General features: G+C 45.5%; 1 long non-coding RNA gene across 1 annotated transcript; it reads right to left on the bottom strand.

Annotated features, from left to right (window-relative positions):
* Positions 1-6498: 6498 nt before the first annotated feature.
* Positions 6499-10279, bottom strand: LOC117244570. Its single transcript, XR_004497923.1, has 2 exons — positions 10156-10279; positions 6499-7398 (listed from the first exon to the last, which is right to left on the bottom strand). It is a non-coding gene; the product is annotated as an uncharacterized LOC117244570 (long non-coding RNA).
* Positions 10280-27895: the final 17616 nt, after the last annotated feature.

Here is a 27895-nt window from a genome sequence, read left to right as displayed (position 1 = left end):
TCGGTCCTTGGCCTGTGGCTGCTGCCACCACTGCTGGGAAGTGACACTGCACTGCACACACAGACATCAGCTAGAGACTGTGAGGCCGTGAGTGCGGCACCGCGGCTGTGTGACGGAAGCGCTCAGCATGGTTTCAGTGAGTCTTTGTAAGCCATCTGTGAACTCCACAAGTGCAGGAGCAATCCTGTACAATATGATGCACCTTCTGGGTGCTCTAGAAACCAAACTTCACATCTCCTTTCTCCAGTGGGAAGAGTATATCTAGTCATCAGTTCATTTAGTATGGCAGGTTTTTAAGTAGACACAAAATGTCTGGTTAAGAGCTGTGCAAAGCATCAGGGAGGTAATTAAGTTGGAGCTCAAGAGTAATGAGGTGACAGAGATTAGGTTGAGCATCATTTCTTTCACATCAATGTGTCCTACTTTCAGAAAGACAAAAATGCGCTTGTGAAAAATTTCTACCAGACATTCCCAGTGAGGCTACAGGAATTTTTTAAAACTATGTAAATTTCTAAAAGACCAAATGAAGAATATCACAACATAGGAAAACCCAACAACTAAACAAAAACAAATCAGTGGGAATTTTAGGTCAACAGAATGTCACCAGGGAGGATAACACTGTCCTTGATGTCAGAGATCATCTGGGGATGTGTAATTAGAAAGGGAGCCATTGTCATTGCTATCCTCCATTTGCAGTCTCATCAGAAGGGCAGAAACCCCAGCACATGTATTCTCTTGATACTGTGGGGTGTTGGTGTCTCAGGAAGAAAAGGGTCACCTACTACCTCACCAGCACTATTTCCTGCCTCTGTTGAGGATGCCCAGCAAAGCGAGACCTGGCTGGACTTCTGAGGTTTAAGGATCACAACAAAAGCTGCTGTGCCTGTAAAACAATAGTTTCTTCATAACTCAAATAATGATGTCCAATACAAGATCTGCACATCACAGGAAAAAGGCAGTCAAGTTAGTTACCAGACTAGTGAGGTGACAGAGACTGGCTTAGACATTGCTCTCGCTTACATAAGCCCTAACACTTTGGAAAAACAGAGTTTTAACTGTTACCACCAGATATTTCCAGTATGATTCCCTTCTTGTAAGAGCTCCCAAGCATACCTACTTATTCAAGATTCAATGGTACGTTTTGCTCTTCCTTAAAGACTCCTCCAAATGTCCCGACACTTTCTAGGAACAGGGTGGTGTGGGGAGGCCACTTTGTACAGCCAGCAGCCGCCCTGAGCTCACTGGGTCAGCGGCTGGAGGAAGCAGTTTCCTGTTTTGCTAGTGCTCAATGCCACTTAACAATAGGGGGAAAGAAAAAACTGCAGGATCTAGGCATTGCAAAGCTGTTTTCTACATGAGCTGTCTGCCTGCCTTCCCCCTCCGCTCCAGACACCCCCACCTCACACACATATCCCCAGCTGGTGGATGGCAGCACAGGAGAGGAGGCAGAGAGAGGTGTCAAGGACTTGAAGGTATCTCTGCCATATAAACAGCCTGGACCCCTTGTAGGTGAGTCTGAAACAGCAGGCTGGATATTACAAGTTTGTGTCTTTTCTTCTACTCTCTGTAAGAGGGAAAATGAGAATCACGTGCAGTGCTTCTGGAGCTTTGGTGTCAGCAAGCGTCACTCGTGCCTTCTTACAACACCTGAAACATCTCGTCCATCATAGGAGATGGATTTCAACACCATCCTGAGATAACCGTTTCCAGCAGTGGTCAGTTCATTAGGGCAGGAACAGCATGGGCCGTGATTTCTCATTCTGCCTTTCTGAAACATGTCCTTCTTCTCTAGTGGTTTGCTCAGTGCCAAATCCTTAATCCACTCTTATCAGCTCATGGAGTGCTTTTACTCTCCTACTTGCCTCCTACTGCCTACACACTCAGGCAACATCCCTTGCTACCCTGACATAGTTTGGTTGTGGTGATGTCTCTCCATATCCAAATCCTACCTCACTTACTGGCTTTATCAAAAGTTTCTTCTGGGATTAAGGGTTGCAGGGGGTACCTCTGTAAAGCAAAAGAATCAAAGCATTATAACTGTGAGTGGAGACACACAGAAACAGGAAGCACAGGTGCCCAAACCTTAATCTGGGTTTGTTGCTCTCTCTGTCCCTTTATTTCTGCCTCCCCCTCTGTTTCTGAATACATGTTGTCTTCAAAGGCACACAGGGCAGCAGACAGGAGCCCCAGGCAGACTGGAAGTCACAGGCTCTTTGTTAGTGCTCAGGCTATAGAAATCCCAGGTGAGTCACCCCTGCTTGTAGGAGCAGGTAACCTAGACATTGCCAATCAAGCTCACAGAGCCTTAAATGCAATCCTGACAAGGAAATTATCAGAAGTAATGCAGATATTACAAATGCAGTTCCTTTGTTACTGCCTGTAGCCTTAAAAACTTCTGTGACAACTGAGCCCTGCAGCTTTCAAGGTTCAGGAGTGGCACTGCTTGAAGAGCCAGTGTGCAAGTACTGCACTAAGTTTACAGAATACTGTGCCAGAAACCTCCTTATTGAAGAATTTATTTTGTTAAAACTTTTGTTTGTCTGTTTGTTTTTGCAGTGAAACCTCAACCCCACCTGTTGGTTTTGGTGTGGGATTTTTTTTTCAGAGAAGTTATGATTGGGTTATAAAGCCAGTAAAAAAAAGCAGTAAAATTTCCAGGACTTAAACTGCCAAGCACACAGAGAAGTTGTACAGAGAGCTCAGCCAGTGAGACATAGTAAATGTAGAGCATCTATCATGCTTAAACCTTGTAATGACCCAACATTGTTTTATCATCATCTGAACACAGCAGGAGAGCTAAAACCACACTGAACTCCATTGGAGGAAGAACACTCTAGGTCTTTATGAAGAACATTACAAAAAGGATATGTTTGACACAAAAAAAAAGCCCCCATAAATCCTAGGATGAAAGCAACTTTGTCTATGCTAAAGGTTTACCCAAGATTATTTTGCAATCAAGATATGGTGTTCTCTCACCTTCGTCTTTCTTTTCATTGTTTTCCCAGACAAGACTGAAGAGTATCATTAATGCAATTTCTAGAAGGCATCTGTCATCTGTCACATGTGTTTATATATCCATGCCTACTGTGTGCAGTCTGGGAAAATCCCCTAGTGCCCTTGAGGGAGAATAAAGACCACAGGGATGAGCAGTGGCATGACACCAGCTACCCATGGAGCAGCAGTGTCTTCAATGTTGCGTTGCACTCCGTACTCTTAGGACAAGTTAATTATCAGGTTAGAGGAAGATAATTAACATAGGAAACAACATCATTATTCAGCAAGACATCAAATGCTATCTTGGGTGCCTGTTACACTTGCTCAACCAGTTCAGCTCTTAACAGTGTATTAGTCATCTGACCACACTGAACATCAATCTTTCACTCCTCATTACACACTCAAATACAAGCTACAGTATAGACTTGCTCCATCCTGTAATTACAATATATAGCCATGCTATAAAATCTATTATGTCTAGAGGTTAGACTCAGAAACAAATTAATTAATTGCACTTTCTCCACTTCTAGACAAAGATAAGATTTTGTTGCTTCTTTTCGGTAAAAGACTGCTTTTTCTGTAATTAACATGGTTTCCCGTAATAAGCAGCATGTCAGCAAGAAACTCCTCATACAGGGGCAAGCAACAGGCATTTTATCATCACAGGACACCTGATTATCAGTATTATAAAGCTATCTTTTGGCAGAGAAGTCTTGGCAGCAAATATCCTCTTCAGTGTGAGATTAGCAGTTCTGCACCAGGCCAGAGCCCAAGTGACAGCTCAGTCTCTGGGTGCGTGCCGTGGCGGCGCTGCGTGGGGGACGCAGCCCTCTGCACAAGTCGAGTGCTTTTCCTTTGCACTTGGTGACTAGGGAATGCCTTCATGCCTTTCAGAGGCATACAAATTGAAATGCTGGATTTAGACCAGATTACATGATTTGTCAGATTGCAAATGTCAGCCCTTTGGACTGTTTGAACACAAGAGTCTGGAGAAAGCTAATATTTTATTAAAGAGGGCTCTGTGAAGGGTAGGACCCCAGACTGATTCCCCAAATTCCACTGCTTGTGGATCAGTGAGGTGATCTTCCTAGGGACCAGGACTGCAGTGTGGCAGGAGAATGCACAGATCTTGCACTCATGGGTGCTGTAGTTAGACAGTGTGGGTTCAGAGAGGCACCAGAGAGACCACTCCATCCTGGTTGAGGAAGACACTCATTCTCCCAAGAATGATTTTACCGTTTCATTTTCTCCTTTCCCACAAGAAAAAATTTAGGGGGGTTGTTTCAGTTCCTTTTTTCCTTCAATTTTCCACTCTTGATTCCCTCTGTCTCTTTCCTCCCTATCAGTCACTTCTTTGTCACCAGTTGCCATTCTTCACTACCCGGGTCATGCACCTGGCTGTCACCCAGGATGGCTTTCACTAAGCAGGTCAGTGACCTCACTAATGTAGGGACTTCCCTGCCTCTGGTGCAAGCTGAGGCACTAATGTCAGAGCTGGAGCAGCCACGGTGTAGTCAAGCTTGGAAGGTGAATCTTTGCTATTTAAGACAGGGCAGTTCTCACATCCCAGCATAGCCATGTCCAAAGGGAATGTTGTGCTGCTTGTGGTGTGGTGTTCTGGTAAAGCAGTTCAGGCTCCTGTAGGACTCAGGCACGCCTGTATAAAACAATTGTTTCCTACCCAGTGCACCCACAGTTTAAGTGACTTCCATAAGCTTAGCATGCTTAGAATCTCTAGGAAAACCTGCAGTGTGTTCAAAGAGCAAGTTGGGAAAGTCCCTCTCTATGCAGAATGGAAGTCTCTGGGTGAGGAAGAAGACAGGTATCACTTTCTCTCCCTTTCTCCACTGTTTTGCTCCTGGTCCTAAGCTACAAAACAAACCCAGGATTTCAGGGAACATTCAATCTGCAGCTTGTTCTCAGCTGATCCTGTTGCAGGGAGCAAGTTCCTGGCTGATTCACGAGCAGTAAAAATAAACAGTCTGGGGAAGGCAGGGAGGAGGGAGGGAGAGCGGTGGTTACAGAGGAAAAAGTAGGAGCTACAGCAGCTGGTGTTTTCTTTGCTGGTTCTTTTCAGAGGATTTAGGCAGGTTGGAGATGTAAGTGATTAATGGAGAATGATAACACCTCACCCCCCTCCTCCTTCTCCTGGAAGGAACATGAGTCTTTATGCATATCGCTGGTCTCTCAGCTTTAACCTTTCCAAGATTTACACACTCCATCCACTCCAGTGCAGTGCTGTGGAGCTGACAGCACATCTGGGTGTATTAACTGTACACTCTGTGGTTTTTACAAATGCTTAGGCTTTGCTCTCAGTGTTTGGAAACGCTGCACTCAAAGCCCTGAGACTTCCCCAATGGAACTGACCAGACTGAAGATGAACTGCCACACAAACTCGAGACTGTTTTTGTTTTCTTCTAGCCTCTGATGCACGTGGAGTAAAGGCCACAGCTATGGATTGCAGAAGCAAAATGTGCCTCCACAGTGGCTCCCAAAGCATATTTGGGAATCCTATATAAGTAGCAGAAATCCTTTTCTGTCCCACTCCATAGGTATGTCAACTACTTTCCCAAATACTTCTAGGGATCCCACCCCCAGCTCTGCTCAGGGCTGATCATATCACAGCACACTTCTGTTCTCTGCTGCATGGTTAAGAGGTCTGCTTTCCTCCTGCCTTTCTTGCACTCGAGAAAAACAGAAATAGGTGGGCAAAGGTGCATGCATAGCTTCTGCCATTGATGAAAAGGAATTGCAACAGAGGTTTTGTGTTACAGCTTTAAGGACGAGATTCCCACCAGGAACAACATAAGACAAAAGTTAAGGAGATGTTACTTATTATTTGTCTTAAGCAGGACTAATGGAGGCATAAAATTAATAATAATAGTGTGCTACTGAAATTTACTGAAGGTGAAATGGCACATCAACAGAGAGGACAAGTAGAATACCAGGAAAAAATGTGATTACTTCAGAAATTCACAGCACAGAAGCATAAACCTTGGCAGCAGGAGCTACTGTTGCTAAGATAGGGACACAGTATTTGTAAGAAACAGTAGTGAATAGACACCAAAACTTATTCATCCATTACAGGATAACTGAGCCACCAGTGTGACATAGCCATGGAAAAGGTAAACACATGCAGAGGATATATTAGACAAGATACTTCAGTTGATTAGAAAAGTGTTTACCACCATTGTGTAAAGCAGTATCAAAGCTTCATCCAGAATAATGCATACAGCCCTTGTCACCCATATTTACGGAAAAAAATAGACCACAACCCCTGATGGTCAGGAAAATGAGAACTGTCCTAGAAAACTAAAATAAACTGATTTGATAGCAACAAAACAAGAATGGATGAGCAGGGACAGGATTATTTAAATATGTCAGAAAAGAAAACAACAGGGAGAGAGAATTAGTCATTTAAACTAAATCATGACCTTAACACAAGAACAAGATAGTGTATGAAATAATGGCCAAGCTTATATGAAAAATTTCCATTAAATTTAACAAGGGAGAAATAGAGAGAGCAAGCTTAGGATGGAGCTTCACAAATTTTTAACATAATATGATGCGGAAGGTCCCACCAGACCTTTTCCATCCCAGGTCCTGGTATGGACTTTGCAGATGCATACATATGAAAAACAGCATGTGTGTTTACTCACAGGGTGATTTAATTTTTAATGATCAGGACAGGGCACCGTGAGGTACTGTTGAGAACAGGAAGCTGTTGTGTCTTGGTTCCTGGTTGAAATTCAGACCAGACTGAGTGTGGCTGAAGGAGAGACACCCAACTGTTCATTGGTAGCCTCTTTGGGAAATGAGCTGCTTTAAACTCCAAACAGGTAGTTTTCTGTCACAAAATTGCCACTGCCAAAAGTGATGATGGCGATAAGGTTTGCAGGCAATCTTTCTAGCAACACCAAAGATTGTCTGGACAGGGAAAACAGCCAACCAGTAGCTATGTGCAGCGCAGTGGAAGGTGGTGGGTGGAAATCACACAGCCTGTTACCTGGCCTGAGTCCAGAGAAGGACCCAGTTCCATATCACTGCCCACAAAGCACTTGTTCATTTGACTTCAGCACTGAAAGCACAGACCGAGACCAAAGTGAACGGTGGTTCCCTGTTAGCTCTCCCATGGCTCGTGGCAGCTGCCATGCCCTGCCAGCAGGACACATGCATTTACACACGCTTCCCATTCCCTGAGCGACGCATTAGCCACGTGCTTGCAAGGGAGTCGTGCTCCTCTCCTGCATCTCCCAAGAGCACACCCACCACTCGGCTTGTGGGGCAGGCTGGGGCAGGAGGACGAGAGGCCTGGTAAAGGCTGAGCTAGTCACAAACACACTGGAGTTTTCTTCAGTTTTAAGATCCAAGACTGGCTTTTGCCAAGACAAGTGCTGGCACATCCTGCAGTAAAAGGGAGGGGGAGTGCAAGGGCATGAGGGAATGGGGTGGAGAGGGAGACCAAGAGAGACAACCGATTATCTTTTTTTCTACCATGCTGGTCCTGTGAGATAGGGGAAATTTATAATGCACGTACATACTCCAGGTTTTTCCAGGGCTGTCTCTAGCTGTATATCATATTTCCAGGGGTCAAATGTTTATACATTTTGTCTACAAGAGTAAAAATGTGTGTTTTTATTGGGGAGTGACGGATCACAGGAGTGAGCCAGAGTGCAATACATTAAAGAAAAGGCAAGTTGCTTCACTTCTGTGAGGTTAGCTAAGTGGTATAGGCTCTGTGCCCCATCTTGACCAGAACTGGTTTATCAGTCAGACCACAACACTTTGACTACATTGCATCCTTCCTTCTGAACAAAACCAAACCATCTTGAACGACACCTGAGGACGCTTGTTTATTAAGCTTATACCAGTTTTGAGAAGTCTTACATCTTTTGATATGTAAACGCTTTCCTGGAATCAGTCTGCCCACATAACTCGTTTAACCCACAAGACACAGTAGTTGCAAGCAGTGCCCTGGCAGCCAGGAGGACCAGCCCTGGGGGGCATCAGACCCAGCATCACCAGCCAGGCAAGGGAGGGGATTGTCCCCTCTGCTCTGAGCTGGGGCAGCCCCACCTCCAGTGCTGGGGACAGTTCTGAGAGCCACAGTATAGCAAAGATATGAAGTGTTAGAGAGCATCCAAAGGAGGGCAACAAAGATGGGGAAGGGTCTAGACAGGAAACCAGAAAAGTAGTGGGTAGGGTGGTATCACCCTGAAACTAAGGCCTGATTGTTTAGAACAATGGTTATTTTCTTTGTTATTTGCCTTTTGATTGTTTAGAATATTGTTCATTTTCTCTTTCTTCTTTTTTTAAAGAAGAAAGGGTGAGATGTCTCCCTGAAAAATAAACCTTCTGATTTTGTTTTCATAGTTTTTAGACACTTTCCCAGGAAAGTAACTGTAAACAGATGTTTACACATTCCTTCTAAGAAACATCTTTTGATGGATGTTTCATATGACCAATGGAATTGGGAACTTAATGGTAACTTAATTATCCAATCCCTGGTCATTGTCAAGAATCTATAAATACTCGAGTCAGAAAATAAAAGCTCTCTTTTTTCTATCACACCACTAAGATGTGTTTGTGTGAATCATTCCGTGTCCTCTAGTGACAAGGGTGACTTGGTCTGCATCCAGGAGGAGACCTCATAGCTGCCTGCAGCTTCCATACCAGGAGAATTGGAGGGACAGGTACCAATCTCCTCTCTCTGGTGACCAATGACAGGACCTGAGGGAATGGCCTGAAACTTCAGGAGAAGTTTAGGTTGTATATCAGGAAAAGGTTCTTTACCCAGAAGGTGGCTGGGCACTGGAACAGGCTCCCCAGGGAAGTGGTGATAGCACCAGCCTGACAGAGTTCAAGATGTATTTGGGCAGTGCCATCAGGTGTGACTCTTGGGGTGGCATGCACAGGGCCAGGAGTTGAACTTGATGATTCTAGTGGGTCCCTTTCAACTCAGCATATTCTATGAGTGTAGGTTTTTGAGGAGTAGTGTAGTCAGATCTTCAGCATTGAGAGAAAGGGGAAATTAGAAGATTACTGCACAGAGGTCTTTGCTTACTTTTAGAAAATGATAAATCCAAGTACCATTTGGATGCACACTACTTTGAGTCTGTCACTATAGGCCACTGAACACTGGCTATTACTCAAACAGGTTTTTATGCAGTTCCTTCTCAGGAATCATGCCACCATTCCTTCATAGGGTAAAAGGATTGCTGCTTTGAAAGACAGATACTGCTTGTAACTCACTTTTATTGAGGAAGTTTTAGGGAACAAGGTAGGATTTCTAAGGCTGGACTAGTGGGAGGTGTCCCTACCTATGGAAGGCAGGGGTTGGGACTAGATGATCCTTAAGGTCGCTTCTGACACTTAACATTCTGTGATACTTATGCTAAAGCCAGGAGTCCTATGAACAACCTACAGGGAAAACAAATCCACATTTCTCACAGGGTAAACTAACTGCTTCTCACTGGTCCTGCTTTAGTTGCTGCCTCCAAAGGCAATTTTGTCGTTGTTTTTTAATGGATTGCCTCAGAGTTGATGGAGAGATACTTCCCACGGGATGACAAGCCCTGCAGCCCTTTAGTCATCCTGCATGCATCAAGCATGCAGCACTCCCAGGTGGTCTTGTAGTATTGCCTATGCCACATCACTGCCTTCTCCTGGCCCCTGCATTGCCAGTGCTAGGTGCTTGTTTTCCATACTCAGCCAGTTCGAGCATTTCCCACTCAGAATTGCAGTGCTTGGGGTCTTTTTGTAGCTACCCTTAAATCAGGAGTTCTGTCCCCCTTGGCCTCGAGTACCTTTCTGGATACCCCACAGCATACTACACAAACACAGGTGCTCACCGAGTTGCCAATTCAGCCAGGAGCAGGCTGAGGCATGGGCTGTGAGATGTGGAGGGTCTGCAGCCACCAACAACATGCTTGGCACAGCACAAGGCATTAAGGGAGACAAAGCCCAACCTCAGCAGGAAACCATACCTGACTTCCATGTGTGTTTGTGTAAGGCAGGCAGCTCTTGAGGACAGTGTCATGTTTTTATGTGTGTTTAAAGAGAGCCTAGCACAACAAAGTCCTTAATCCAAACCAGAGCTCTTAAGTATCACAGTAATGCAAATTAAATAACACTAATAATACACTTTCCTTCTCTACTCACCAGGTCAGGCACCCTTGTTGTCATTGTTGGGAAGGAGCTGGGCTTCACATCAAGCTGGGACACATCTTCAGGCTAAGCTCAGCTAGTTACTGCCCATTAGCCAGGCTGCCCTGCTGGACCTGCAGTCAGGCCTCCTCCTGAGAGGAGAAGTATGTTTAGTCTATACCCAAGAGAAGTGTTAATGTCATTTATCCTGTGTTTGCCACAGCTAAAAGCACATGTTTGTACAATTACCAGGGTTCAGCTAACACTGGTATTTTTGCATGCCACAGCAGTTTGGCTGTGTCAGAGTCTATAGGACCTTTTTCAGAAAGCAGATAAAATGGAGTTGGTAGAGAAAAGTTCTCAGCAGACATTTGCTGAATGTGTACTTTTTAAAATAGTCCATGCCAGTTGCTGTCACGAAATTTAATGAAAGTTCTAAGACTTCCAGCAAAATATTTCTGATCCCAAAAGAAAATATGTTTCAGTCATTTCCATCTATTCTGTAATCCAACATTATTAGTTGGCCTATTTCCCACAAGCAGAGTGCTGTACAGCAGGTAATCCTACAGACACAAAGCTTGTCACAGTTCATCTGTGCATCATGGTGAATGATAACTGAGGATCTGCTTGTGAATGAGCATATCACCTCTTCTCGTTACAGAAGGCAGGGAAGAACTATCAAAATAATTAAACATACACATCCACATCATTAATTAATAATAAAATTTTACTAAAAAAATTACAAACAGTATTTGACCACTCACTGAACTTGGCTGAGAATAGAAAACCACCTTCACAAATAATAGCATTGTTAAAAAAATAATTAGACACATTCTTTTCAAGTAATATAGAAGATAATGCATATAGAACAAACATGCAGCATTCAAATTACATTCAACAGATGCATTCAGTTAGCTGCTCTATACAGGCAATACCATTGGAGAAGAGGCTCCAGACACAAGATCAGCATTGTGCCTTTTAGCACTGCAAAGTTTTAAAGATGTTTAAGAAGGGGGGCAAGGTTGTAAGTTTGCTTATCAGTAACAGCTTTTTTTGGAAGGCAAATGTTGAGAAAGATGAGCGATATTAAGATAAGATTAAAGATGTCTTTTGGTAAGGCGTTTGATGAGTTCTGTATAGGTAAATGCACTGGGTTAATGGTTTCTTTCATATTGAAACAGTATCCACAGCGGGATTTGCTTCCTCGGCTGCTCTCGGTCCCCTCCCCCAGCTCTGTGACATGAGAAATGCAGTGTTCTTAATGACTGGAGCAGGAGGGATCTTGTTATTGTGGCTGCATCACCCCTCCAGGACACAGTTCAGTAGAAGTTTGTCATGTGGCTGAGCAGAAACGATGAATGCAGGTTTTATGAAGTTCATTCCCCAAATACAAAGGAACAGGGGGAAAAAACCCACCACATTCATGGCTACAGGCTGGGAGAGTACACAGTTCACAGCCGGAGCTCTACATTGATCACTGTCAAGCTGCTGGCCTGCAATGCACCTGCGAGCTCTCCCCCACTCCCTGAGCAGCAAGCCTTTACCTGCACGCCCACCTGCACTCACAGCATCTCCCCCTTACCCAGCTCCTTCTTTCTCACTCCTCTGCTTTTCTTTCCGAGGGCATTCCAGTCTTTAGTGTACCTCTGATACATAGGTTGGACTAAACCAACCCCTCTGCTTAGAGGCATGTGGATATTCACTAGTTAATATCCCCACAGGCTTGTTTCTCTGCTGCCCTTGCCTGCCTTACCTTGAGTATTGCTTCATTTCCTGTTTGCTCCCAGCAGCCGTCTCCTTTGCTTTAACTCTGGGCCATTATGCAGGCTAATACCAAACAGGTGGAAGGGGTAAACATTTTAAAAAAACCCTCCAAACAACCCAACGTGTCCTTCCTCTCCTCAATGGGCATGATGATATTGTCAGGAAATGGGTAATAGCTGCAGGTGCTAGAAAATTAACTACATGTATAAGAATGCCTGGAGTTTGAGTGTTGAAAATATGCAGATAAATAACTTTTACTGTGAATAGGTTATTCTAAATAGGTAAGCACTAATGCAAGGTCTCCTTGACAAAGCACCCCAAGCACACTTCTGCTGTACCAGCAGTTGTCTTGCTCCAAGCAATTCCCCCAACATCATAGAATGGTTTGGGTTGGAAGGGGCCTTAAAGATATCTCACCCCAAGACTTCTGCCATGGGTAGGGGCACCTTCCACTAGACCAGACTGCTCAAAGTCCCAGCTAACCTGGCCTTGAACACTTTGAGGGCTGGAACATCCACAATTTCTCTGGGCAACCTGTTCCAGTGTCTCAACACCCTCACAGTAAAGAGTTTCTTCTTCATATATAAACCTACCCTCTTTCAGCTTAAAGCAAATCCCCCTTGTTCTATCACTACATGCTTTTGTTCAAAATCCCTCTCCATGTATCTTGTAGCCCCCTTTAGGTGCTGGAAAGCCACAGTAAACTCTCCCAAGAGCCTTCTCCAGGCTGAACAACCCCAACTCTCTCAGCCTTTCCTCACTGGAGAGGTGCACCAGCCCTCTGATCATCTTCAAGACCCTCCTCTGGATCCATTTCAACAGGTCTGTGTCCTTTCAGTGCTGAAGACCCAGAGCTGGATGCACTACTCCAGGTAGAAGGAATGAAAGTTTGGGGCAGCCAGGCTGGCTCCCAGGAACAACAAAATGCAGTCCTAAAACACACATCAGCACAGGGTCAAAACCTGGTCTGGGAACTGCCATGCTCTCAACTCACCTTGGCCTGATCTGTCCCCAGTGTGTCTCTCTGCAGGATTTGTGGCCTTGGTTGCAGGAAGCAGGTGACAATACTGCGAAAAAGCAAATGCCCTCCTGCCATAGTATGTCCATAGGCAACTCTGCGTGTCCCTACGTGTGCACACACTGCTCTGATCTGATCATTGGAGGCTCATGAATGGATCAGATGCTGGGCTTCATAGGTTGGGCACTCAGCTTAACAATATTCTGACTTGCTGGATCATTTAGTTTGTTGGCATCTATGTGCCAATAACTTAAGGAGATCTTTTCCCCAGGGGAAGCAAGGCATAATGATATCAGGAGTTGCTCCCTTGGCTTTACTTGTCCACTCAGGTCTGAGAAACCATATCCCTGCGCCTGTTTCACCAGCTTTACTTTGGAAATCAGTATCATTGTTAGCTGTCAATAACTCACTCCATTTACTGCTCTCAGCTGCTCAGGAGGACACAGCAGACTCTGAGCCAGGTAAGGTTACTGCATGATAACTGCAATTAAGTCAAATAGAATAATGAGGCTCTCCCTAGACAGTGACAAGCTTTGAATTTCCCATAGAAATGTGTGATTGTGCCTGTGTCTTTGCCTGCTGTGTTGAGGACTCCCCCTCTTCTCCTTTGCAGGTCTGCTTCCCCAGCCCCAGCCCCAGCAGTGGTGGAGCTGAGTGGCTGTGGGCACTTGATGCTGATTAAATTCTGCTGACTGAGGAAGATGTCAAATTCTACCCAAAGCAGAAAGCCGCCAAGGAAAAGCTGCTTTTCTTTGCTTTTGACAGCTGGAGCCATGAATTTAAGCAGAGGTCTCACCTTCAGGCAAGTCAACAGCTGGGCAGGGAGCAGTCTCTCTTAAAGAGAGAGTGCACCGTATTTTGCTGGAGTTCAGTGTTGCCAGGAGGTGATCGAGTTGAAGTGCAAGAGAACATTTATGTAAAACCCCAGGTGCAGCTGGGTTTTTTGTTGTCGGGTTGTTTTTGGTTATTTTTTCTTTTACTAGAGAAAGACCAAGTAACAAACAAGAAAGAGGAAATGAAAACGGTCTTAATTCCCACCCTTGGTGTTTCTCATCTTTCATTTCCCCTGCTGTATGAACAAGGAGAAGATACAGCATGTGTCTGTACAGGAAGTTCCCAAACCCAAAGTCCTTTTGCTAAGAAGTCCATGCACTGCGTCACATCTATTTTTATTCTTCTTTTGCAGTATCTTCATTTTTATATGTATGCCATGCCATTCCAGTGGCTCTGTTGATCAGTAGTGGGGTCCATAAGACTCTTCCCTGTTTCTAAATCTGTTTCTAAATCTGTCTGTGCACAATAGCCATCCAAAGCTCTTTCTGCTGAGCAGAAACCTGCATGCTCAGTTCAGGGGCCAGGATGGGAGTTCCCATAACAAAATATCACTGCCCTAACTAAATCACTGCAAATCACTGCCAATATTGCTGGTAGTATCACCTAAAAGACAGGGCTGAATGGCACTAAAATATGATCAGGCTTCATTCACATACTGTATTTCTGAGTCCAGAAGAGAAACTTCGTCATTGCAGGGCTAGGCTGTGCGATACCTAATTTTCAGTCCCACTGAGCAGAAACCAGGACCCAGAGGAGGTTCAGACCTTCCAGGAGGCAGGGACAGACACAGCTGTGATCTAAGTGCAGCAGGAAATACATAGCACAGTCAGTCCTGTGGCCACTGTCACGTCATGTAATTTGTGTGTGTGGTATCTTAGCAGGTGTGACTGGCCAGAGGTGTGAAATGCAGTGGAGCCTTGCTTGTGCCCTTTCCTACCCTCCATAAAGCCACAGCTGCTTACAGTACTCTGGCCACCAGACAAAAAATCTGGGGCTATTCCTGAACTCTCCTGTGGGAAACCCAGCTTTAGGAAAGTGAATCAAAAGGAAAGTGTGTAGCTGTCCAGTTTGCAGTCAGCTGGTAAGGGACATCCTGGGCTCCACATGCTGATCTCAGGGATGTTCAGGTACTTCATGCAATGCTGCCTAGTGCAAAATGCACAATCAACCCTTAGCAGGGCAGGTGTGCTAGGCCCTGGCTAGTCTGTGTCCTAAGCAGTAGGCATCATAACCATAACCACTCTTTTTCTCTCTGACATATTCCAATTTTCTTTCCCTTCCCAGCTGCAGACTTCCAAGAGAAGAAATGTCCCATCCTGGTCTCTCCCCAAATCATCACCACACTTTCTAGGGAGGTGGAAAATGTGAATTTTAAGCCCTTCAGAAGGGAATTGTGTCCATCTCCACCATACCTTAAAAATATGAAATGAGAGCTCTCTCCTTGGTTAGGATGGAAGAAGTCCTAATGGACATGTTTAAGACTGTCAATTACTTTGTGGCATCTAATATATATCCTGGGATGACTTGCAACTGCCAAGCTCTGGTGTGAAAACACAGATTCATCATCATCATCATCATCATCATTATCATCATCATCATCATCATCATCATCATCATCAGTGTTGCTTTGGGGGGGAAAAAAAATCCTCAACAAAACCCAGTAATCATCATCATCAGCCCTACAGGGAAAAGGAGGGAATGGCAGAGAGAAGAAATATTTTGTGTCTGGATCTCCACTGTAGATATGGAAGAAGTCACACTTCTCTGGACTGCAAACACCAAAGTGTTTGCTTAAATGTTTTTTTTTCTGTGGATGTTAAGAGTTGAAACACCTGCTGAAAGCAGGTATTTGCAGAGTTAAGCATAACTGAGGTTATCAACGTTAAAATTTAGGGTATAGAAACCAAAACTCCATCCAGATCCCAACCTTAATACAGGCAGGCCCTCTTAGGATTTAGCCAGATCCATTTCAGCATATTTTTTGTCCTAAAATCTTTCATCTTTAGCTCCATCAGAGGTAGAATGTTGAAACTGGTTGTGAAAAATGTGTTGTCTGATTTATCAGACAAGGAGGCAAACAGACAAGGAGACAAACAAAAAAAAAACCAAACAAACAAAAAAGTTTTTTTTAGCCATTTTGTTATGATGGCATAGATGGAAGACAAAATCCCATTTCTGCCATAATAGCAATAACTACCACCCTAAATCCTTTTCTGAAATTCATGCCAAATCTCAGCTTTCAAACATTTTTAAGTGCAAAGGCATTTGGCACACATGAAGAAGTTATATTTCAAGTAGAATTGAAAGACAGAGACCACTTCTTGCTTGAAAGCAAGACAGCATGGAAATCTGGTGCCAGAGTTCTTTCTTGCTAGATTTTCTGCCTCATTTTACAGCCTCCTCCTGTTCAGGTGGGGCTCTGTAGGAGCAGAAACTTGGATGGCTAAGTATTTTTCTGCATCCCATTTTTAAATGCTATGAGGCATCCACCATCACCATCTCAAGAAAGATCCTGGGTACAGTTGAAACCAGCAAGACACAAAATGAAAAGGGACAGTTTGTTGTGAGAAGTGCAGCTAGAACTGCCAGCTTGGTGATTTTAGAAGAGAAACTTTACCATCAGCGTATCATGACATTTTTGATGTGATGCATGATGATGTGTGGGTGGATTGCAACGCCACATGTTGTTATTTCAGTGTATTGTCATCATCAGGGTTCACTGAAGCATTGCTGTGTTTCAGCAGAGCATCATTATCTCCTCTAGCAGCTTCAGCTCAGCCAATCCTAATAGATTCACAGATATTTAGTGTATAAAAAAAATCTACTTTGCCTAGATTTGCATCTTAATAGTCTAGCAAACCAGATAACTGGAAGCAATTTCATAGAAAATTATTTTAAAATGTAGCTGCATACATTCATAGTGAAGGCTTCATCCTCACTTCAGTCTTTTCAGAGAAGGGAAACTTGCCTCATTACTTTTGCAAATAAGCATGCAGTTTCCATTTCATACAATGATTACAATTAAAGAACATATTAGAAGAATATAATTAAACTATTTTCTCCCAAAGAGATAAAAATATTCTTTAAAAATCAGCAATTATAAACTTTTCTACCAGTTCCCATGTACCTAGTGGAAACAAAGAATGATCCTCCTGCAACTTTTTGTCAAGGAGAGATGCAAATAATATGATTAGCTTGCTACACAAAATGGATCTGATCTTGAAATACTGGGGTAAATATCAACTATGCCTTCTAGAAATTAAGCTTTAAACTAACACTAATGGGGAAGTCATAGGATGAAAGCTTTCCCTGCCACATTGAAGATACAGGGCACAATGCACAAACCTAGCTGAATTTGAAAGAGAATCCAGAATATAGTGTGCAGTTAAGTAAGCTGGGATCTGTTAAGCACAGTTGTGTATTCATTTGGATAGCATTTCCCACACAGGCCATGTCCTGGAACTGTGCTGAGATTATTTGAGCCGTGTGAAGGACCTCTGTGTCCCTATTACCAGGAAATAGTTAATATTCTTCCCCACTGGGGCCCACATGCACCTGCACAAGTGTGGTGTGTGGTTTCTTCTTGCAGCTGCATCTGTGACTGCTGCTGCCTGCACAGAGGTTTTAAAGTGTAAGTGGAGAGCTGGGAAGGCTGCCCTTCAGTGGCACTGCAGCCTCGAGGGCTGCTGCAGAAGCACTGAAACCACTCTCTGAGGAGGAAAGAAGTGGGTTCAGCAAAGTGTGTTTCTCAGCTGTTAATATAATATCTCTGGAAAATTCAACACTTATTATAAATACAGCAATTAATGATGCATCCTCATAGTGCCATTCTGAAATTGCTGTCTAGTATTATCTTGATTTTTCCAGAGGAAGAAAATGAGGCTGTGAGACTAACTAATTTGCCTAAGGTCACTGAGAGCAAACCTGTGACAGATCCAGATATGATGAAGATCTTTCCCAGCCCTGTAGTGTGGCTGCTCAGCCTCTTTGCTTCTCCCTTAGTTTGCTATCTGAATTCCTTGAGCAAAAGGAGGACTATTTTTGTCCCAATTGCTAAAACCCATCATTCACAATATCTGTTCCCTCTCAGGAATGAGATGATTATGGGGGTCGGTAGTCAGAAGAGAGAGTTATCAGCTAGCCCTGGGCTCCAGGAGCAGTGATTAGGATCATCTGTCATTAACCACAGACACATGCTTTGGAGCAGAAGTGCTCAATTCTCCTCTGCATTTGAGATCTGTCTGGTGTGAGGGTGATATATGGGAGGGAAGAGATTGTGTTCACTGATTCCACAAGGTGATGTGATTTAGAGGAGCTAGATGGTTGTTTTGCTCTATTCCCTTCACGTGATCCCCTCAAGGCTCATATACCACTGAAGGATCGCCAGAGTCGAAGGACTGCTTGCCCTTCACACTCCTTTTCTGCACCATTCCTTCCTGCAGCATGCTCCCCGTGGTGTGGTGGGAGAGTGACAATTGGCACATGAGCCAAATCTGCTGCCTTTGGACTGATGGAGACTTTTTTTCCCCCAGGCAGCATTTTTAAGCCAAGGATTTCAATGTCAACCTTGCTTTCAAGAGAGTGTGTGCTGTTATCTTTAGGTTTACAACTTTCTGAAAAGAAAAGGAGATTTATAGGAAGAAATATGATAGTGCCTATGTGCACCTTATCATGCAGGACAGGCAGACAAACGTAGCTACATGAAAAATTACTGCATGTGGTTGTTGGTGCATGGTTGCACAGGGAATTTTACTTATGTTGACACACAAAGCTGCTTGTTTCAAGCAAAAAACTACCAGGGTGAGAGATCACGCAAGTGGAAGAGATGCTGTCTTTGTTTTTTGTGTGTACCTTTTGGTGTAAAAATTCTCCCTGTCTGCTCTAACAGTAGCTGTATTTAGGTTAAAAACACAAAATGTCTCAGCATAAATCACTGAAGTTTTTCCTTCTTTTGGAGACTTGGTTTCCCCCCTTCCCCTCTGCTTCTTGGCTTTGTTTTAGTTAACCTAAAATAAAAGCCTCCTGGATTTTTTTGTGAGTAGGAAAATCCCATCCCCCTGTTGCACAGCAAGTGACCTCCACTTTATCTGGTTTAGAAGAACAAAAGTTATAGGAAAGATTCCTGGGAAATGTCTTATTACTGCCATAGCCCTAAGCCTTGATAAGAACTCCACCAAGCTAACGCACCCATACATACATATGTAACAGGTGGCCACTGCTCCCAAACAACCTGCTACCAAAAGACAGTGAGGCATTTTCTCACAATATATAGATTCCATAAGCATTTTGAAACACCTTCTTGGCCTTCATGCATGCTGTCAAACCCCTGCCTAAAAGGCCAGGCCACACTGCAGCAAGTTTCACTTGGAGGAGAGAAAACCGGGGCAACAGGATTTCATTGTCACGAGCCCCTTTTCACATTCAAACATTAGAGTTTCCCTTAAGGAACTGAAGGAGCCACCTCTGAGTTTCTCTTCTGGTGTTCAGCAGCTCTGAGGAGAGCAGCTTTGTCATTAGGCTCCAGCTGTCCTGGGCAAGCCATTTGTCTGTGAGCTTCCAAGCTTTTCCACTTGATAAAACTCATGCATAGGGACTTTTTTTTCCCATTCATTTCATAACTGGCCCAATTTAGGCAAATGCAAGAGTTTCAGCAGGAAAGCAAATACTATTGAACATTTTGTGGCAACTTGGGAGCACTGGGATCCAACATCTGCTGCTAGCCAGGCCAAATAGAAAGTAAAAACAAGAGAAGGATGGCACTGCTAATGACTCAGATCATGGTGGGAGGCTCCCAGGGCACACACCTAGTCCAGGAGAGCATCACAGGTGTGAGCAGTAAGGGAAAAGCAATCCCTTCATCTGCTCTGGAGCTAAGGCACTTGAATACTTTTGTGACACTTGAAGCTGGAAGTTTTTGTTGGCTGGCTTGGCAGCTCCTCAGCCCTTTGCTGGGCTCCGAGGTTCCTCCTCTCCAGCAGACCTCCCATTGCCTGGTAGAGAAAGCTCAATGCCTGGGGTGTTGCCTCAGCCAGGGCCCGCACTGAGCTTTGCTGGGTGTCAGGTGCTGCAGCAGAGCAACCTTCACCTCTTGCATCTGCAGGCCAGCGAGCACAGGCTTGGTCCCCAGCACCTCAGCCAGTGTCACTTTTTATCTGTGCCCCACGCATTTCAAAATTGGTACTAAATGCAGAGAAGCCATCTGCCTCTGGCCATACCAAAGAAATTAATGTTATTACCAGTAACACCAAATAAGGCAATAAAAGACATTGCTTAGTTTGCACAACCTTTTATTTTCCTTCCTAGAACTATTTTTAGTTAAACAATTTTCTGCCAAAAAAGCTCTGTCTGTGTCCAGAACTGCCCTGGTCATCGGCGCTGTTACCAGGGACTCGAGCTTTATGGCCCTCATAACTCCGGAGGGCGAAAGGTCGAGCTGTGGAGCCTTTGTGTCAGCTCCACATTTCTCTTTAAACACATGTGAGAGACAAAGCTCCCCTGAGACCCCCATGGAAACTGCCTCCGGGGGAGGGGAGAGGGTGAGAGAGCACTGGCCTGGCAGATAAAAGCAACATCAAAAGGAGCAGGGAGCAGCTGTCCATCTGGAGAAGCAAGCTATTTTTTTTTTTTTCTTCTTCTTCTTTTAGGAGAAAGAGATTGTCTCAAAGGATAGTCTCAAAAAATTTTGCATGGAAGAAGAAAAAAAAAACCAAAAAAACAACAACCAACCCACCAGCAAGGGGGAGGGCAGAAAAGCCCCCGCAGCAAACAGAAGGAGGTGCTGCTTGGCAAAAGTCCCAGGCTGGATCATTTAAATCACTTTTAGTGCCTCCAAATGCCCGTTGCTGCCTCTGTTTATAGAGTCACAGCGAGAGGCCTGAAGAGAATATATTTCCCAAAGCAATATCTGAGCTTGGGAATGAATCAAAACTCACTTCATACACAGCAAACCCTCTTTCCTCTGACCAAGCTTTTGTTCTGTTGTTTGGTGTCAGCCTCCAACCCAACAAGAAAAACCCCACAGCTTGATGACCAGATAGCTGAGTGTGTTTATTACAGGGAGGGTTTCACCATAGAGGAACAGGCTTTGGAACAGACCATAAAATAAACAATAACAAACAACATCAATAAACAATAAAAAACTGTTGTCTGCATATAGGTATTTGTATGTATCAGCACAGCAGTGTAGGTGTAATTCTTCAGTGTTTCAAACTGACAAATTGCCCATCTATACCATTAATTTACAGGCACAGAAAGCTCTTATCCTAGGCTGTAACTATTAAAATAGTTACTCAAACAAAAACAGGTACCCACCCCCAAAATGGCACAAAAACTGCAGTCAAATTCAACAAATTAAGCAAATCCCAGTGAACATCATAAATGGAACTGACAGAACTACCTCCCACTCCTGCCCTTGTTCAAGGTCTTCCCATCATGTTTACTTGTACCTGAAGACACTTAAGAAGATGCTGACAATATATTTCACATTTCAATACTGGTTGAAAATATATTTTAAAAATCAGACAGAGAGTGATATAAGATCAAGAGAGTCTAACTCTTTTTGGATTTTTTGCCAATCCAGCTCTCTCAGTATTGTGAAGCTGAGGGTTTGAAATTGAGTACCCAAGAGGATGCCAGGCTGCAGCTGTTGGAGATTCTTAAGCTGTGCACTGGTGAAGATGTTGCAAATGGCCTGTAACACGTTTGTCTATCCTGTGCTATTCCCCACATGGAAATAGCTGTAAGATTCCCACATGTCCAGCAATGTACCTCATAGCAAAGGGAGAAGGGATGAAGTATAGAAGCAATAGCCCTGTTCCCTCACAAGGTGGACAGCACCCTGGGGTGCTCCCTGCCTGTAAAGTTCAGCCCAGCATCACTGCCCTGACGCAGGAACAAGACCTTCCCCTTCCTCTCAGCAGCATGAGTACAAGCCACAGCCAGGGGCAGGTAGGCAGCCAGCTGCAGCAGACAAGTGGTGAGCCCTGCCCTGGTGACCCCTGAGAGCCTGTGGGGTGCTGCACAGGTATGCCTCGGAACAGCTCGGCCCGTGTGATACGCATCTGTGCAGGGCTTCTGCGCCCGCAGAGCGGCGAGGGCAGCGCGACCCCGTTCACAATTCACACAGGGACACTGATGGCCTCTCCTCGTGTCTGCACAGCCTCCCATTGTGGCAGCCTGGGGTGCTCCCAAAAACCTGTGGTGGCATCCAGAGGGCAGGCAAATGTGCCCGAGTGTGTCCAGCACGCTGCACGCAGTGTGTTGCAGGCAGTGCTGCGGATCTTGCCAGCCTGGGGGACAAGGGCAGCAGCTGTGGGGCGATCTCCTGGGAGCTAAGCTGAGATGTCATCCTAAGCAGTGAAGGGAGAGAGCAATGCTGTCTGTACTCTGTACTGACATGGATTATTTTAGCCAACTCGCAACAGGCACCTGTGCACATTGGAGTACCTTGAGAAGACAGGTATCTCCATCTGCAGTGCTGCCCATGGCTCCTGCAGCACCCTCCTGTCCCCAGCTCAGGCATCCCTGTGCCAAGGGCAGAGCCAATCCCTGCCTTCCTCACAGATCCAACTCCCACCTTCTCACTGCTGGGATAATAAATACCTCACGCCTGAGCGCAGCGCGGGGCCAGGCTCTCCGCTCCCCGGCAGCACGTCCAGGGGCGGCAGATTGGCAGGTTGCTGGAGGAGGAGAGCCTCGCGGGCTGGCGGGCAGCCAGGACGCCGTGGCCTCCTGCCACAGACCCTGCATCTCGCAGGGCCAGCCTGCCAGACACGTCCCCTCGTCGCGTGACAGGCCACTGGGTTGTTTCACAGGCTAGAAAAGATTTGAGAAGGTCTGCTTCATCACTGAGAGGCCCATGCAGGGTCCCCTTCACTGTCCTCACTCAGCCTGGGGTTTACAGGGGTTGGTGGGTGAGCCTCTTCCTGGATCTGGTTAAGAATTGGTGCTCAGGGTGCTGCAGATGACTTTCATCACCCCATGTCTCTGCATTTACTCTTGTTTGTGTTTTGCAATCCACTGCCAACATCACCAGTGTAGACCTTCCCTTCTTGTTTTCCACCAGTGCAGAAAGGCAGCCAGCCCAGGACCCACACCAACCAACCCCTTGGGACAGCGTGAGCAGATGAGCTCCTGTCAAATCTGGATGCAGACAGCCAGTGGCTCACCTCATCTGTGTCTGTAGTCACTGGTGGTCTTCTACTCAAAGCTGGGTTTTGTGAGTTCCCACGTATCAAACTGCTACTTCCAGCCCCGCTGTCCTGGCATGGCTCCAGTCCTGGCTTCCACAGTGGGAATAAGCAGAGAGCCTCTCCTTCCAAGCAGCTCTGGTGCCCAGTCCCACTCGCAGCCCCACAAACCCGAAAGCTGGCTCTGATGGTGTGGGTGAAGAAGAGAGTGCTGTTTTTCCCTCAAGAATGGGCTATCTGCCATGAACCACAGATCCAAGTTGTGGTGGAAACTAGGGATGCCCATACATCCACATTTTCAGATGTGTCCTCTTTTTCTATAGATAAATATTTCCAGTTGGATATTTTTGGATATTTTTCTTTTCTTTAAGCTTTATAGATTTCTCATGGTTTTCGGAATATATGGTTGGACCGGGAGGTCAAAAGCCCCTTGCTGTGCTGCAGCACATCTCAGAGTCTCACACAGGTGTCCAGGAGCCACCCCAGTAAGTCCATTGCACAGACCTAATGTATCCATACTGCCCCAAATATCTAAATATCACTCTAAAACACAAAGAATAACAGGACACACACATGCTGTGCATCTGTCTGCAAAATCTTAAACAGAAATATGGGAGCCCTGGAGCAGAATTTGTTGCAAATGCGTTACTCAGGCCTACTTAGTCTATTCTTAGTGTCTTCCCCTCCACAGTAAAGGGTCATGTTAATTGACTAGCACCTGTGTGATCTCTTTGACTCCTCATTATTACCTCCCAACTGTGTCTGGAGCAGAAGTTTCTGACACTGCACACTGCTGTGGTGGCCACTTCTTGTTCCCGTGGTGCACAGGGTATGAAGGCTACTCATCTAATCTCCCCATAACCTTATGGCACAGGATTTGCACCCCACAGCTCCAATGGCTTAGATGGAATTATTCCAGACATAGCTGAATATAATTTCTATCAGGATCTGGACTGTATTTTAACCACATTTAGCCCCTGACTATGTTTCAATTATGTTTCACCTTCCACAGACATTTGAAATGCTCTTGCACTGGGGCACTCTTGCAGTGAGTGCAGCCCAGGGCAGAAGGTGTCGGTGCAGAACCGGGTGTTTCTGATGGCTGGACTGAAGCTGAGACCTGTGCATCTGCTGGACAGCCATCTGAGCCTGAATCTTGCCCTTTCTGGCATGCTTTGTTTGAGCATGTAAAAAATTGCTTGCAAAAACAACATCTGAAAGAAATCCTTCCAGTTTTAAGGGTAAATGTCCAGAACGTTAATTTATTAAAGAAAGTCCCACCAGACCATGCACAGGCTCTGAAGAAATGGCCCAGAGGCGCACAACGGACTGAGAGCAAATCCTGAGAGCTGGTCAGAGTAAACTCTTGTACAAGTTGCTTTCTTCTTGTTTCCACACTGAGCACCCCTCGTGCTCCGAAGGATATGAAAGACCCCAAGGAAGATTGCACAATGAAAGTGCTCCTGTTAATGCAGCACCCTCGGCAAGCACGTGAAACTTTCCCCAGGGCCTCAAGAAGCCCCGTTCCTGACTCTTTGTTTTGCTTCACCAGAGCTCTGCCTGTACTGAAGGGGTTACTGTCTCGTACAATATAACAGTGGGGCTGACTTGGCTGGAACAGACATTAACTTCCACAGTAAATCTGGCAGGAGCTGGTAATTACAGAAAAAGCAGCCAGGGGTCATGGCCAGCCAATGCTCTGGAGTAACAGAGCAGAAAATCAAAACAGAGGGGGAAGGGAAATCATATTCATCATAGTCTTAGGGCTGAGGTCGGTCTTCTCCGAACTATCAGGAGCCTGTCGTCAATTGTTATGTTTAGAAGGAGCCTCTGGAAGATGAGGTAATAATAATGTTAAACATTAACTTGTTAGTGCTCCCGCTGCACTGCAAATTCACCTCCACCCCAGCACAGCTGGGAAGGGGGAATGAACGCTGCCTGGAAACAGCCAGGAATACGGGTCACTAACTGCACTCCTGCATTTGTCCCGTTTCTGGCAGGATTCTGGTGCTAACACGCGGCCCAAATGTTCCTGCTTCATCAGTCCTATGCTCTCCCCGTCGTCCTGCATTGTTTCCAATCCTCCAGCACACGGTTCTCCCCTCGCCACCCCTCCAGAGAGTGGGTGGTGGGGCAAGGGAGGTCTGTCCCTGCCTCTGCTGGCAGGGACAGCACCCATGTGACTCCTGCAAAGAGTGGCAAAGCCTCACATATGAAGCAGGAGCAAACATCAAGTGCCTTCATGGCATCTTGATAAAGCCCTGGAGAAAAGAAGATGGGAGACGTTCCTGCCGTCTTACCACTCGCCACAGCTCTGCTCTCCAACACCTCTCCTTCCAGCCTGAGCTGAAATAGTGGCTGCCCTATAGCTGTGCCTGTAAGCAGGTCAGCACCTCCTGAGAGTCTCATCCATGAAGTTGTGAGGTCACACAGAATGTGAAGAGCTGTAAAATGCAGGGCAACTAACAGGTAAAATAGTTACTTTGACGCTGGAAAAGCCAAAAGCACTTCAGCTTTGAACTTTTGCTTGGGCTTCCACATGCATAGAAACCATCATACCATCCTGAAAACCCATCCTTTGACAGAGTTGCCTGGATTAAACAGACAACATCCCATTTCAGAAACAGAGGAAAATGGGGCTTTATCCATGGCCATGGTGCAGTTTGGCACGTACCCTCTGACTGCTGCCTGGCCTCACCCAGCCCTTCTGTAAATGGAGGGTATTAAACCTGCCTTAAAGATGTGCTGAGGCTTAAATAATCCACAGTTACAGAGCACTGCTGACATCTACAGAAGATGAGAGCCATTAAAATGGAGAATTCAATTATCAGTGGGAATATAAAAGAACTTGAGGTCTAATGCACAGAAAACATGGATTAACTGATGCAGATTGAGCTGGCCTCTGGAAAAAGTCATTGGCACGGGTGGTCCCGTGTGCTGTGTACACAGTGGGCTTGCTTGTGTGGCAACCCTGCTGCACTTGGAGGGAGAAGCCCCTCATCAGCTGCTGCAGAGGGGGGCCAGAACAAGAGACCCTTTTCTGCCAGGCTGGCTTTCTGGCTCAGGCTGAATGATCCTGGAGAACGCTGGAGAAATGGTTTGTTTACTCATTAAATGACTAAGGAGGTGGCCCCTGTCTGGCCCTGTGCATGCCAGCCGGTGCTCAGTGGAGCGGAGGTGGCGGCTGCTGCTAGAGGTGGTGGGCGACCAGCTGGCTCCGAGAAGAGATGGCAGGAGCCCCGCATGCCAGCCCCAGGCCACTGGCCACACCCCACTGGTTGTATCCCATCAGAGTTTACTCTCAAAGTAGTGCCGGTGTTGCAGTAACCCCATGGAAAATGCACAGGGTGGTAAAGCAGACACCTGTAAGTATATGTAACACAGGAACTTGTGAATTATGGCTTAAAAAAATAAAAAAAAGAAAGAAAATTGAAAATTATGCACACTCTCTTCTACCCACTGTCCTGCATCTATCTCTTCCTTGCAGTCATAAAAACCTATTAAAATGGGGAGAAAAGGGGTACTGGGTCAGACTGGCTCCTAGCTGCTGACAGCAACTCACTGGAGTTGGGCAGGCAGCACACACCACACGGCAGCCTGTCTCAGCATTCAAATCCACTGCAGCCCTCTGACACACAAACAAGTTCTCACTGCAATTTGTGACTGCTGTGGAGGGAGCCTTGGTAGCTGTGTGCCACTAGAGGATGGGCAAGCAGTGCGTGTCTGCTCACAGCAGCTGTGATCCGGCCAGCACAACGCAGCTTATGGAGAGGCGAGGGTGGCCCTGGCACCTGCGGACCAGGTTGCAGTTGGTTGGTATTACCAGGCTGGTAATAACCAAGCCATAGCATCACACTGTGATGTATTTTCAGGCTGCTTGATGGGCTGCAGAGCATGCTTGGAGCTGGGGCTCTGGCTCCTTTTCTCTGTGTTTCTGTTCAAATAAAAGCTAGGAACTATGATCATCTTTTTCTTCAGGAGAATTCTAGCCCAATCTTCGCAGGCCCAAGGTGTTAACAGGAGCTTCAGGTGCTCACACGAACTCTGGAGCACTTCTCTGAATTGCGGGCTGCCTCTGTTTGGGTGCCACAGCACTCACAGAAACAGGAGCCCCACAGCTGCCCCCAGAACCCACCCGTGCTCTGCCCCCCAGGCTTCGAGTAGGGCTGAAGGAAGTCAGTACTGTGTGAAAGCACAGCTCTCCTGCTGATACACAGGCACAGTTCCCTCCATGTAGCGCTGGGGAGGCATCATTTGCTAAAATTAAATATCTCCAGGGTAAAAGGTTCAGGTTTGGACCTCTCTGAGGGGGGCCAAGCCGAGAGCCACTTAAACTTTTTTGAACCATAAAATGTAAGGACACACAAAAATAATAGTCCAGGAATCTTCAGAAGATGTGGGAACAATTCTTACTTTAAATACAAGTGCAATTTTCTCTAACCTCAGTGTCATGATTCAGCATTTCTAAAGTAAATAATTTACAATAACAAAGGCAAGAAACTAAGACGTTTGTGTGGGATCAAGGTAAAAATGAATTTTGCAACGTGAGAGAGATGAAAGGTAAGATTATCATGGAAACAGAACATCTTGATCCTACCACTAAGGAAAAGCTGAATCCTTCACCACAAAACCTACTCTGAGTCACTGTATAATGAACCAAGCATTGCTCACAAAAACTCAGCTCTGAGCTCTTTTTTTCAGATAATAAAAACAGTGCTGATATTTTTATATTGAGTTAATGGTCTTGAAGAAGAGCCACAAAATTGTACTTTGCTGTACAAACCCCTACTGAAGAGGAGAAGTAAATCTGGAGGGTAACAAAGAGATTCTGGATGCACTGTTTACTTATCATGTCATGACACACACACACACACACAGCCCTAACCCCCACCTTACCACCACCCCCCGACCTCTTCTTTCCTCCCACACCAGCACCAAAACTCGTGTGCTT

The sequence above is a fragment of the Parus major genome, chromosome 5 (genome assembly GCF_001522545.3).
Source record: "Parus major isolate Abel chromosome 5, Parus_major1.1, whole genome shotgun sequence".
NCBI classification, from domain to species: domain Eukaryota; kingdom Metazoa; phylum Chordata; class Aves; order Passeriformes; family Paridae; genus Parus; species Parus major.
Note: the sequence above shows the minus strand (reverse complement) of the source record. Positions and strands in the feature narration are given on the sequence as shown.